The following is a 12864-nucleotide window of genomic DNA, read 5'->3' on the forward strand; positions in this document are numbered from 1 at the left end:
TCACTCCCCCTGCTAGCTCACTGAGAGTCACTCCCCCTGCAAGCTCACTGAGATTCACAACCCCTGCCAGCCCACTGAGAGTCACTCCCCCACTTCCCCTGCCAGCTCACTGAGATTCAGTCCCCCACTCCCCCTGCCAGCTCACTGAGAGTCAGTCCCCCACTCCCCCTGCAGCTCACTGAGAGTCACTCCCCCCTGCCAGCCCACTGAGAGTCACTCCCCCTGCCAGCTCACTTGAGTCACTTCCCCTGCCAGCTCACTGAGAGTCACTCCCCCTGCCAGCTCACTGAGAGTCACTCCCCCTGCCAGCTCACTGAGTGTCACTCCCCCTGCCAGCTCACTGAGTGTCACTCCCCCTGCCAGCTCACTGAGAGTCACTCCCCCACACGGCCTGCGAGCTGACTGAGAGTCACGCCCCCACTCCCCCTGCCAGCTCACTGAGAGTCACTCCCCCTGCCAGCTCACTGAGTGTCACTCCCCCTGCCAGCTCACTGAGTGTCACTCCCCCTGCCAGCTCACTGAGAGTCACTCCCCCACACCGCCTGCGAGCTGACTGAGAGTCACGCCCCCACTCCCCCTGCCAGCTCACTGAGAGTCACTCCCCCACTCCCCCGCCAGCTCACTGAGAGTCACTCCCCCTGCCAGCTCATTGCGAGTTTCTCCCACTGCCAGCTCACTGAGAGTCAATCCCCCAGTCCCACTGCCAGCTCTTTGAGAGTCACTGCCCCTGCCAGCCCACTGAGAGTCACTCCCCCATTTAGCTCACTGAGAGTCACCTCCCCTGCCAGCTCACTGAGAGTCACTCCCACACTCCCCCTGCCTGCTCACTGAGAGTCACTCCCCCTGCCAGCTCACTGAGAGTCACTCGACCTGCCAGCTCACTGAGAGTCAATCACCCTGCTAGCTCACTGAGAATCTCTCACCCACTCCCCCTGCCAGCTCACTGAGAGTAACTCCCCCGGCTAGCTCACTGAGAGTTACTCCGCCACTCACCCTGCCAGCCCACTGAGAGTCACTCCCCCAGCCAGCTCACTGAGTGTCACTCCCCCTGCCAGCTCACTGAGAGTCACTCACCCTGCCAGCTCACTGAGAGTCACTCCCCCACACCGCCTGCGAGCTGACTGAGAGTCACGCCCCCACTCCCCCTGCCAGCTCACTGAGTGTCACTCCCCCACTCCCCCTGCCAGCTCACTGAGAGTCACTCCCCCTGCCAGCTCACTGAGAGTCACTCCCCCTGCCAGCTCATTGCGAGTTTCTCCCCCTGCCAGCTCACTGAGAGTCAATCCCCCAGTCCCACTGCCAGCTCACTGATAGTCACTCCCCCTGCCAGCCCAATGAGAGTCACTCGCCCTGCCAGCTCACTGAGAGTCACTCACCCAGCCAGCTCACTGAGAGTCACCTCCCCTGCCAGCTCACTGAGAGTCACTCCCACACTCCCCCTGCCAGCTCACTGTGAGTCACTCCCCCTGCCAGCTCACTGAGAGTCAATCACCCTGCCAGCTCACTGAGAATCTCTCCCCCACTCCCCCTGCCAGCTCACTGAGACTAACTCCCCCGGCTAGCTCACTGAGAGTCACTCCGCCACTCCACCTGCCAGCCCACTGAGGGTCACTCCCCATGCCAGTTCACTGAGAGTCACTCCCCCTGCCAGCTCACTGAAAGTCACTCCCCCACTCCTCCTGCCAGCTCACTGAGAGTCACTCCCCCTGCCAGCTCACTGAGAGTCACTCCCCCGGATAGCTCATTGAGAGTCACTCCCCCACTCACCCTGCCAGCTCACTGAAAGTCACTCCCCCACTCCTCCTGCCAGCTCACTGAGAGTCACTCCACCTGCCTGCTCACTGCGAGTCACTCCCCCTGCTAGCTCACTGAGAGTCACTCCCCCTGCAAGCTCACTGAGATTCACTCTCCCTGCCAGCTCACTGAGTGTCACTCACCCACTCCCCCTGCCAGCTCACTGAGATTCAGTCCCCCACTCCTCCTGCCAGCTCATTGAGACTCAGTCCCCCACTCCCCCTGCCAGCTCACTGAGAGTCACTCCCCCTGCCAGCTCACTGAGAGTCACTCTCCCTGCTAGCTCACTGAGAGTCACTCCCCCTGCCAGCCCACTGAGAGTCACTCCCCCACTCTCCCTGCCAGCTCACTAAGAGTCACTTCCCCACTCCCCCTGCCAGCTCACTGAGAGTCTCTCCCCCTGCCAGCTCACTGAAAGTCTCTCCCCCACTCCCCATGCCAGCTCACTGAGAGTCACTACCCCTGCTAGCTCACTGAGAATCACTCCGCCACTCCCCCTGCCAGCCCAATGAGAGTCACTCCATGTGCCAGCTCACTGAGAGTCACACCCCTGCCAGCCCACTGAGAGTCACACTCCTGCCAGACCACTGAGAGTCAGTCCCCCTGCCAGCCCACTGAGAGTCACACCCCTGCCAGACCACTGAGAGTCACTCACCCTGCTAGCTCACTGAAAGTCACTGCCCCACTCCTCCTGCCAGCTCACTGAGAGTCACTCCCCCTGCCAGTTCACTGAGAGTCACTCCCCCGGCTAGCTCACTGAGAGTCACTCCCCCACTCCCCCTGCCAGCCCACTGAGAGTCACTCCCCCACTCCCCTTGCAAGCTCACTGAGAGTCACTCCCCCTGCCAGCCCACTGAGAGTCACTCCCCCACTCCCCCTGCCAGCTCACTGAGAGTCACTCCCCCTGCCAGCTCACTGAGAATCACTCCCCCTGCTAGCTCACTGAGAGTCACTCCCCCTGCTAGCTCACTGAGAGTCACTCCCCCTGCCAGCCCACTGAGAGTCACTCCCCCTGCCAGCCCACTGAGAGTCACACACCTGCCAGACCACTGAGAGTCACTCACCCTGCTAGCTCACTGAAAGTCACTCCCCAACTCCTCCTGCCACCTCTCTGAGAGTCACTCCCCCTGCCAGCTCACTGAGAGTCATTCCCCCGGCGAGATCACTGAGAGTCACTCCCCCTGCTAGCTCACTGAGAGTCACTCCCCCTGCCAGCACACTGAGAGTAAATCCCCCACTCCCCCTGCCAGCTCACTGAGAGTCACTCCCCCACTCCCCCTGCCAGCTCACTGAGAGTCACTCCCCCACTCCCCCTGCCAGCTCACTGAGAGTCAATCCCCCTCTCCTCCTGCCAGCTCACTGAGAGTCACCTCCCCTGCCAGCTCACTGAGAGTCACTCCCACACTCCCCCTGCCTGCTCACTGAGAGTCACTCCCCCTGCCAGCTCACTGAGACTCACTCGCCCTGCCAGCTCACTGAGAGTCAATCACCCTGCTAGCTCACTGAGAATCTCTCACCCACTCCCCCTGCCAGCTCACTGAGAGTAACTCCCCCGGCTAGCTCACTGAGAGTTACTCCGCCACTCACCCTGCCAGCCCACTGAGAGTCACTCCCCCTGCCAGCCCACTGAGAGTCACACCTCTGCCAGACCACTGAGAGTCACTCACCCTGCTAGCTCACTTAAAGTCACTCCCCCACTCCTCCTGCCAGCTCACTGAGAGTCACTCCCTTGACAGCTCACTGAGAGTCACTCCCCCGGCTAGCTCACTGAGAGTCACTCCCCCACTCCCCCTGCCAGCTCACTGAGATCACTCCACCTGCCTGCTCACTGCGAGTCACTCCCCCTGCTAGCTCACTGAGAGTCACTCCCCCTGCAAGCTCACTGAGATTCACAACCCCTGCCAGCCCACTGAGAGTCACTCCCCCACTCCCCCTGCCAGCTCACTGAGATTCAGTCCCCCACTCCCCCTTCCAGCTCACTGAGAGTCAGTCCCCCACTCCCCCTGCAGCTCACTGAGAGTCACTCCCCCTGCTAGCTCACTGAGAGTCACTCCCCCTGCCAGGCCACTGAGAGTCACTCCCCCACTCCCCCTGCCAGCTCACTGAGAGTCACTCCACCTGCTAGCTCACTGAAAGTCTCTCCCCCACTCCTCATGCCAGCTCACTGAGAGTCACTACCCCTGCTAGCTCACTGAGATTCTCTCCCGCACTCCCCCTGCCATTCACTGAGAGTCACAACCCCTGCTAGCTCACTGAGAGTCACTCCGTCACTCCCCCTGCCAGCCCACTGAGAGTCACTCCCCGTGCCAGCTCACTGAGAGTCACTACCCCTGCCAGCCCACTGAGAGGCAGTCCCCTGCCAGCACACTGAGAGTCACACCCCTGCCAGACCACTGAGAGTCACTCACCCTGCTAGCTCACTGAAAGTCACTCCCCCACTCCCCCTGCCAGCTCACTGAGAGTCAATCCCCCACTCCCCCTGCCAGCCCACTGAGAGTCTCTCGCACTGCCAGCTCACTGAGAGTCTCTCCCACACTCCCCCTGCCAGCCCACCGAGAGTCACTCCCCCAATCCCCCCGCCAGCTCACTGAGAGACACTCCCCGACTCCCCCTGCCAGCCCACTGAGAGTCACCACTCCTGACAGCCCACTGAGAGTCACTCCCCCTGCCAGCCCACTGAGAGTCACTCCCCCTGCCAGCTCACTGAGAGTCACTTCCCCTGCCAGCTCACTGAGAGTCACTCCCCCTGCCAGCTCACTAAGAGTCACTCCCCCTGCCAGCTCACTGAGTGTCACTCCCCCTGCCAGCCCACTGAGAGTCACTCCCCCTGCCAGCTCACTGAGAGTCACTCACCCTGCCAGCTCACTGAGAGTCACTCCCCCACACCGCCTGCGAGCTGACTGAGAGTCACGCCCCCACTCCCCCTGCCAGCTCACTGAGAGTCACTCCCCCACTCCCCCTGCCAGCTCACTGAGAGTCACTCCCCCTGCCAGCCCACTGAGAGTCACTCCCCCACTCCCCCTGCCAGCTCATTGCGAGTTTCTCCCCCTGCCAGCTCACTGAGAGTCAATCCCCCAGTCCCACTGCCAGCTCACTGAGAGTCACTGCCCCTGCCAGCCCACTGAGATTCACTCCCCCAGCCAGCTCACTGAGAGTCACCTCCCCTGCCAGCTCACTGAAAGGCACTCCCACACTCCCCCTGCCTGCTCCTTGAGAGTCACTCCCCCTGCCAGCTCACTGAGAGTCACTCCCCCGGATAGCTCATTGAGAGTCACTCCCCCACTCACCCTGCCAGCTCACTGAGAGTCACTCCACCTGCCTGCTCACTGCGAGTCACTCCCCCTGCTAGCTCACTGAGAGTCACTCCCCCTGCAAGCTCACTGAGATTCACTCCCCCTGCCAGCCCACTGATAGTCACTCCCCCTCTCCCCCTGCCAGCTCACTGAGATTCAGTCCCCCACTCCCCCTGCCAGCTCACTGAGAGTCAGTCCCCCACTCCCCCTGCCAGCTCACTGAGAGTCACTCCCCCTGCCAGCTCACTGAGAATCACTCCCCCTGCTAGCTCACTGAGAGTTACTCCCCCTGCTAGCTCACTGAGAGTCACTCCCCCTGCCAGCTCACTGAGAGTCACTCCCCCACTCCCCCTGCCAGCTCACTGAGAGTCACTCCCCCACTCCCCCTGCCAGCTCACTGAGAGCCACTCCCCCACTCCCCCTGCCAGCTCACTGAGAGTCACTCCCCCTGCCAGCCCACTGAGAGTCACTCCCCCACTCCCCTTGCAAGCTCACTGAGAGTCACTCCCCCTGCCAGCCAACTGAGAGTCACTCACCCACTCCCCCTGCCAGCTCACTGAGAGTCACTCCCCCTGCCAGCTCACTGAGAATCACTCCCCCTGCTAGCTCACTGAGAGTCACTCCACCTGCTAGCTCACTGAGAGTCAGTCCCCCTGCCAGCCCACTGAGAGTCACTCCCCCACTCCCCCTGCCAGCTCAATGAGAGTCAATCCCCCTGCTAGCTCACTGAGAATCTTTCACCCACTCACCCTGCCAGCTCACTGAGAGTAACTCTCCCGGCGAGCTCACTGAGAGTCACTCCGCCACTCCCCCTGCCAGCCCACTGATAGTCACTCCCCCTGCCAGCCCACTGAGAGTCACACACCTGCCAGACCACTGAGAGTCACTCACCCTGCTAGCACACTGAAAGTCACTCCCCAACTCCTCCTGCCACCTCTCTGAGAGTCACTCCCCCTGCCAGCTCACTGAGAGTCACTCCCCCGGCGAGATCACTGAGAGTCACTCCCCCTGCTAGCTCACTGAGAGTCACTCCCCCTGCCAGCCCACTGAGAGTAACTCCCCCACTCCCACTGCCAGCTCACTGACAGTCACTCCCCCACTCCCCCTGCCAGCTCACTGAGAGACACTCCCCCTGCCAGCTCACTGAGAGTCTCTCCCCCACTCCCCATGCCAGCTCACTGAGAGTCACTACCCCTGCTAGATTACTGAGAATCTCTCCCGCACTTCCCCTGCCAGCTCACTGAGAGTCACTGCACCGTGCCAGCTCACTGAGAGTCACTCCCCCTGCCAGTCCACTGAGAGTCACACCCCTGCCAGACCACTGAGAGTCACTCCCCCTGCCAGCTCACTGAGTGTCTCTCCCCCTGCCAGCTCACTGTGAGTCCCTCCCCCACTCCCCCTGCCAGCTCACTGAGAGTCACTCCGCCTGCCAGCTCACTGCGAGTTTCTCCCCCTGTCAGCTCACTGAGAGTCAATCCCCCTGCCAGCTCACTGAGAGACTCTGCCCCTGCCATCTCACTGAGAGTCTCTCCCCCTGCCAGTCCACTGTTTGTCACTCCCCCAGCCAGCTCACTGAGAGTCACCTCCCCTGCCAGCTCACTGAGAGTCACTCCCACACTCCCCCTGCCTGCTCACTGAGAGTCACTCCCCGTGCCAGCTCACTGAGAGTCACTCCCCCTGCCAGCTCACTGAGAGTCACTCCCGCTGCCAGCCCACTGAGAGTCACTCCCCCACTCCCCCTGCCAGCTCACTGAGAGTCAATCCCCCACTCCCCCTGCCAGCCCACTGAGAGTCACTCCGACACTCCCCCTGCCGGCTCACTGAGAGTCTCTCCCCAACTCCCCCTGTCAGCTCACTGAGAGTCTCTCGCAATGCCAGCTCACTAGGAGTCTCTCCAACACTCCCCCTGCCAGCCCACCGAGAGTCACTCCCCCAATCCCCCCGCTAGCTCACTGAGAGACACTCCCCGACTCCCCCTGCCAGCCCACTGAGAGTCACCCCTCCTGACAGCCCACTGAGAGTCAGTCCCCCTGCCAGCCCACTGAGAGTCACTTGCCCTGCCAGCCCACTGAGAGTCACTCCCCTTGCCAGCTCACTGAGAGTCACTCACCCTGCCAGCTCACTGAGAGTCACTCCCCCACTCCCCCTGCCAGCCCACTGAGAGTCACTCCCCCACTCCCCCTGCCAGCGCAATGGGAGCCACTCCCCCACTCCTCCTGCCAGCTCACTGAGAGTCACTCCCCCAATCCCCCTGCCAGATCACTGAGATTCACTCCCCCTGCCAGCTCACTGAGAGTCACTCCCGCACTCCCCCCGCCAGCTCACTGAAAGTCACTCCCCCTGCCAGCCCACTGAGAGTCACTCCCCCTGCCAACTCACTGAGATCACTCACCCTGCCAGCTCACTGAGAATCACTCCCCCACTCCCTCTGCCAGCTCACTGAGAGTCACTCCCCCACTCCCACTGCCAGCTCACTGAGAGTCACTCCCCCACTCCCCCTGCCAGCTCACTGAGAGTCACTCCCCCTGCCAGCTCACTGAGAGTCACTCCCCCTGCCAGCTCACTGAAAGTCACTCCCTCACTCCCCCTGCCAGCTCACTGAGAGTCACTCCCGCTGCCAGCCCACTGAGAGTCAATCCCCCACTCCCCCTGCCAGCTCACTGAGAGTCTCTCCCCAACTCCCCCTGTCAGCTCACTGAGAGTCTCTCGCAATGCCAGCTCACTAGGAGTCTCTCCAACACTCCCCCTGCCAGCCCACCGAGAGTCACTCCCCCAATCCCCCCGCTAGCTCACTGAGAGACACTCCCCGACTCCCCCTGCCAGCCCACTGAGAGTCACCCCTCCTGACAGCCCACTGAGAGTCACTCCCCCTGCCAGCCCACTGAGAGTCACTCCCCCTGCCAGCTCACTGAGAGTCACTTCCCCTGCCAGCTCACTGAGAGTCACTCCCCCTGCCAGCTCACTGAGAGTCCCTCCCCCTGCCAGCTCACTGAGTGTCACTCTCCCTGACAGCCCACTGAGAGTCACTCCCCTTGCCAGCTCACTGAGAGTCACTCACCCTGCCAGCTCACTGAGAGTCAATCCCCCACTCCCCCTGCCAGCCCACTGAGAGTCACTCCCCCACTCCCCCTGCCAGCGCAATGGGAGCCACTCCCCCACTCCTCCTGCCAGCTCACTGAGAGTCACTCCCCCAATCCCCCTGCCAGATCACTGAGATTCACTCCCCCTGCCAGCTCACTGATAGTCTCTCCCCCTGCCAGCTCACTGAGAGTCACTCCCGCACTCCCCCCGCCAGCTCACTGAAAGTCACTCCCCCTGCCAGCCCACTGAGAGTCACTCCCCCTGCCAACTCACTGAGATCACTCCCTCTGCCAGCTCACTGAGAATCACTCCCCCACTCCCTCTGCCAGCTCACTGAGAGTAACTCCCCCACTCCCACTGCCAGCTCACTGAGAGTCACCCTCCCACTCCCCCTGCCAGCTCACTGAGAGTCAATCCCCCTGCTAGCTCACTGAGAATCTCTCCCCCAAACCCCCTGCCAGCTCACTGAGAGTAACACTCCCGGCGAGCTCACTGAGAGTCACTCCGCCACTCCCCCTGCCAGCCCACTGAGAGTCACACACCTGCCAAACCACTGAGAGTCACTCACCCTGCTAGCTCACTGAAAGTCACTCCCCAACTCCTCCTGCCACCTCTCTGAGAGTCACTCCCCCTGCCAGCTCACTGAGAGTCACTCCCCCGGCGAGATCACTGAGAGTCACTCCCCCTGCCAGCTCACTGAGAGTCTCTCCCCCACTCCCCATACCAGCTCACTGAGAGTCACTACCCCTGCTAGCTCACTGAGAATCTCTCCCGCACTCCCCCTGCCAGCTCACTGAGAGTCACTCCCCCGTGCCAGCTCACTGAGAGTCACACCCCTGCCAGACCACTGAGGGTCACTCCCCCTGCCAGCTCACTGAGAGTCAGTCCCCCACTCCCCCTGCAGCTCACTGAGAGTCACTCCCCCTGCCAGCCCACTGAGAGTCACTCCCCCTGCCAGCTCAGTTGAGTCACTTCCCCTGCCAGCTCACTGAGAGTCACTCCCCCTGCCAGCTCACTGGGAGTCACTCCCCCTGCCAGCTCATTGAGTGTCACTCCCCCTGCCAGCTCACGGAGTGTCACTCCCCCTGCCAGCTCACTGAGAGTCACTCCCCCACACCGCCTGCGAGCTGACTGAGAGTCACGCCCCCACTCCCCCTGCCAGCTCACTGAGAGTCACTCCCACACTCCCCCTGCCTGCTCACTGAGAGTCACTCCCCCTGCCAGCTCACTGAGAGTCACTCGACCTGCCAGCTCACTGAGAGTCAATCACCCTGCTAGCTCACTGAGAATCTCTCACCCACTCCCCCTGCCAGCTCACTGAGAGTAACTCCCCCGGCTAGCTCACTGAGAGTTACTCCGCCACTCACCCTGCCAGCCCACTGAGAGTCACTCCCCCTGCCAGCTCACTGAGAGTCACTCCCCCAGCCAGCTCACTGAGTGTCACTCCCCCTGCCAGCTCACTGAGAGTCACTCCCCCTGCCAGCTCACTGAGAGTCACTCACCCTGCCAGCTCACTGAGAGTCACTCCCCCACACCGCCTGCGAGCTGACTGAGAGTCACGCCCCCACTCCCCCTGCCAGCTCACTGAGAGTCACTCCCCCACTCCCCCTGCCAGCTCACTGAGAGTCACTGCCCCTGCCAGCTCATTGCGAGTTTCTCCCCCTGCCAGCTCACTGAGAGTCAATCCCCCAGTCCCACTGCCAGCTCACTGATAGTCACTCCCCCTGCCAGCCCAATGAGAGTCACTCGCCCTGCCAGCTCACTGAGAGTCACTCCCACACTCCCCCTGCCTGCTCACTGAGAGTCACTCCCCCTGCCAGCTCACTGAGAGTTACTCCCCCTGCCAGCTCACTGAGAGTCACTCCCCCTGCCAGCCCACTGAGAGTCACTCCCCCACTCCCCCTGCCTGCTCACAGAGAGTCAATCCCCCACTCCCATTGCCAGCCCACTGAGAGTCACTCCCACACTTCCCCTGCCAGCTCACTGAGAGTCTCTCCCCCACTCCCCCTGCCAGCCCACCGAAAGTCACTCCCCCAATCCCCCCACCAGCTCACTGAGAGATACTCTCCGACTCCCCCTGCCAGCCCACTGAGAGTCACCCCTCCTGACAGCCCACTGAGAGTCACTCCCCCTGCCAGCCCACTGAGAGTCACTCCCCCTGCCAGCTCACTGAGAGTCACTTCCCCTGCCAGCTCACTGAGAGTCACTACCCCTGCCAGCTCACTGAGAGTCACTCCCCATGCCAGCTCACTGAGTGTCACTCCCCCTGCCAGCCCACTGAGAGTCACTCCCCCTGCCAGCTCACTGAGAGTCACTCCCCCACTCCCCCTGCCAGCTCACTGAGAGTCACTCCCCCTGCCAGCTCACTGCGAGTTTCTCCCCCTGTCAGCTGACTGAGAGTCAATCCCCCAGTCCCGCTGCCAGCTCACTGAGAGTCACTCCCCTTTCCAGCTCACTGTCACTCGCCCACTCCCCCTGCCAGCTCACTGAGAGTCATTCCCCTGCCAGCCCACTGAGAGTCACTCCCCCTGCCAGCCCACTGAGAGTCACTCCCCCATTTAGCTCACTGAGAGTCACCTCCCCTGCCCGCTCACTGAGAGTCACTCCCACACTCCCCCTGCCTGCTCACTGAGAGTCACTCCCCCTGCCAGCTCACTGAGAGTCACTCGCCCTGCCAGCTCACTGAGAGTCAATCACCCTGCTAGCTCACTGAGAATCTCTCACCCACTCCCCCTGCCAGCTCACTGAGAGTAACTCCCCCGGCTAGCTCACTGAGAGTTACTCCGCCACTCACCCTGCCAGCACACTGAGAGTCACTCCCCCTGCCAGCTCACTGAGAGTCACTCCCCCAGCCAGCTCACTGAGTGTCACTCCCCCTGCCAGCCCACTGAGAGTCACTCCCCCTGCCAGCTCACTGAGAGTCACTCACCCTGCCAGCTCACTGAGAGTCACTCCCCCACACCGCCTGCGAGCTGACTGAGAGTCACGCCCCCACTCCCCCTGCCAGCTCACTGAGAGTCACTCCCCCACTCCCCCTGCCAGCTCACTGAGAGTCACTCCCCCTGCCAGCTCATTGCGAGTTTCTCCCCCTGCCAGCTCACTGAGAGTCAATCCCCCAGTCCCACTGCCAGCTCACTGATAGTCACTCCCCCTGCCAGCCCAATGAGAGTCACTCGCCCTGCCAGCTCACTGAGAGTCACTCACCCAGCCAGCTCACTGAGAGTCACCTCCCCTGCCAGCTCACTGAGAGTCACTCCCACACTCCCCCTGCCAGCTCACTGTGAGTCACTCCCCCTGCCAGCTCACTGAGAGTCAATCACCCTGCTAGCTCACTGAGAATCTCTCCCCCACTCCCCCTGCCAGCTCACTGAGACTAACTCCCCCGGCTAGCTCACTGAGAGTCACTCCGCCACTCCACCTGCCAGCCCACTGAGAGTCACTCCCCATGCCAGCCCACTGAGAGTCACACCCCTGCCAGACCACTGAGAGTCACTCACCCTGCTAGCTCACTGAAAGTCACTCCCCCACTCCTCCTGCCAGCTCACTGAGAGTCACTCCCCCTGCCAGCTCACTGAGAGTCACTCCCCCGGATAGCTCATTGAGAGTCACTCCCCCACTCACCCTGCCAGCTTACTGAGAGTCACTCCACCTGCCTGCTCACTGCGAGTCACTCCCCCTGCTAGCTCACTGAGAGTCACTCCCCCTGCCAGCTCACTGAGAGTCACTCCCCCGGATAGCTCATTGAGAGTCACTCCCCCACTCACCCTGCCAGCTTACTGAGAGTCACTCCACCTGCCTGCTCACTGCGAGTCACTCCCCCTGCTAGCTCACTGAGAGTCACTCCCCCTGCAAGCTCACTGAGATTCACTCCCCCTGCCCGCCCACTGAGAGTCACTCCCCCACTCCCCCTGCCAGCTTACTGAGATTCAGTCCCCCACTCCCCCTGCCAGCTCACTGAGACTCAGTCCCCCACTCCCCCTGCCAGCTCACTGAGAGTCACTCCCCCTGCTAGCTCACTGAGAGTCACTCCCCCTGCCAGCCCACTGAGAGTCACTCCCCCACTCCCCCTGCCAGCTCACTAAGAGTCACTTCCCCACTCCCCCTGCCAGCTCACTGAGAGTCACTCTCCCACTCCCCCTGTCAGCTCACTGAGAGTCACTCCACCTGCCTGCTCACTGCGAGTCACTCCCCCTGCTAGCTCATTGAGAGTCACTCCCCCACTCACCCTGCCAGCTTACTGAGAGTCACTCCACCTGCCTGCTCACTGAGATACACTCCCCCTGCCAGCCCACTGAGAGTCACTCCACCACTCCCCCTGCCAGCTCACTGAGATTCAGTCCCCCACTCCCCCTGCCAGCTCATTGAGTCTCAGTCCCCCACTCCCCCTGCTAGCTCACTGAGAGTCACTCCCCCTGCTAGCTCCCTGAGAGTCACTCCCCCTGCCAGCCCACTGAGAGTCACTCCCCCACTCTCCCTGCCAGCTCACTAAGAGTCACTTCCCCACTCCCCCTGCCAGCTCACTGAGAGTCTCTCCCCCTGCCAGCTCACTGAAAGTCTCTCCCCCACTCCCCATGCCAGCTCACTGAGAGTCACTACCCCTGCTAGCTTACTGAGAATCACTCCGCCACTCCCCCTGCCAGCCCAATGAGAGTCACTCCATGTGCCAGCTCACTGAGAGTCACACCCCTGCCAGCCC

Source organism: Carcharodon carcharias, chromosome 28 (genome assembly GCF_017639515.1).
Source record: "Carcharodon carcharias isolate sCarCar2 chromosome 28, sCarCar2.pri, whole genome shotgun sequence".
NCBI lineage: Eukaryota > Metazoa > Chordata > Chondrichthyes > Lamniformes > Lamnidae > Carcharodon > Carcharodon carcharias.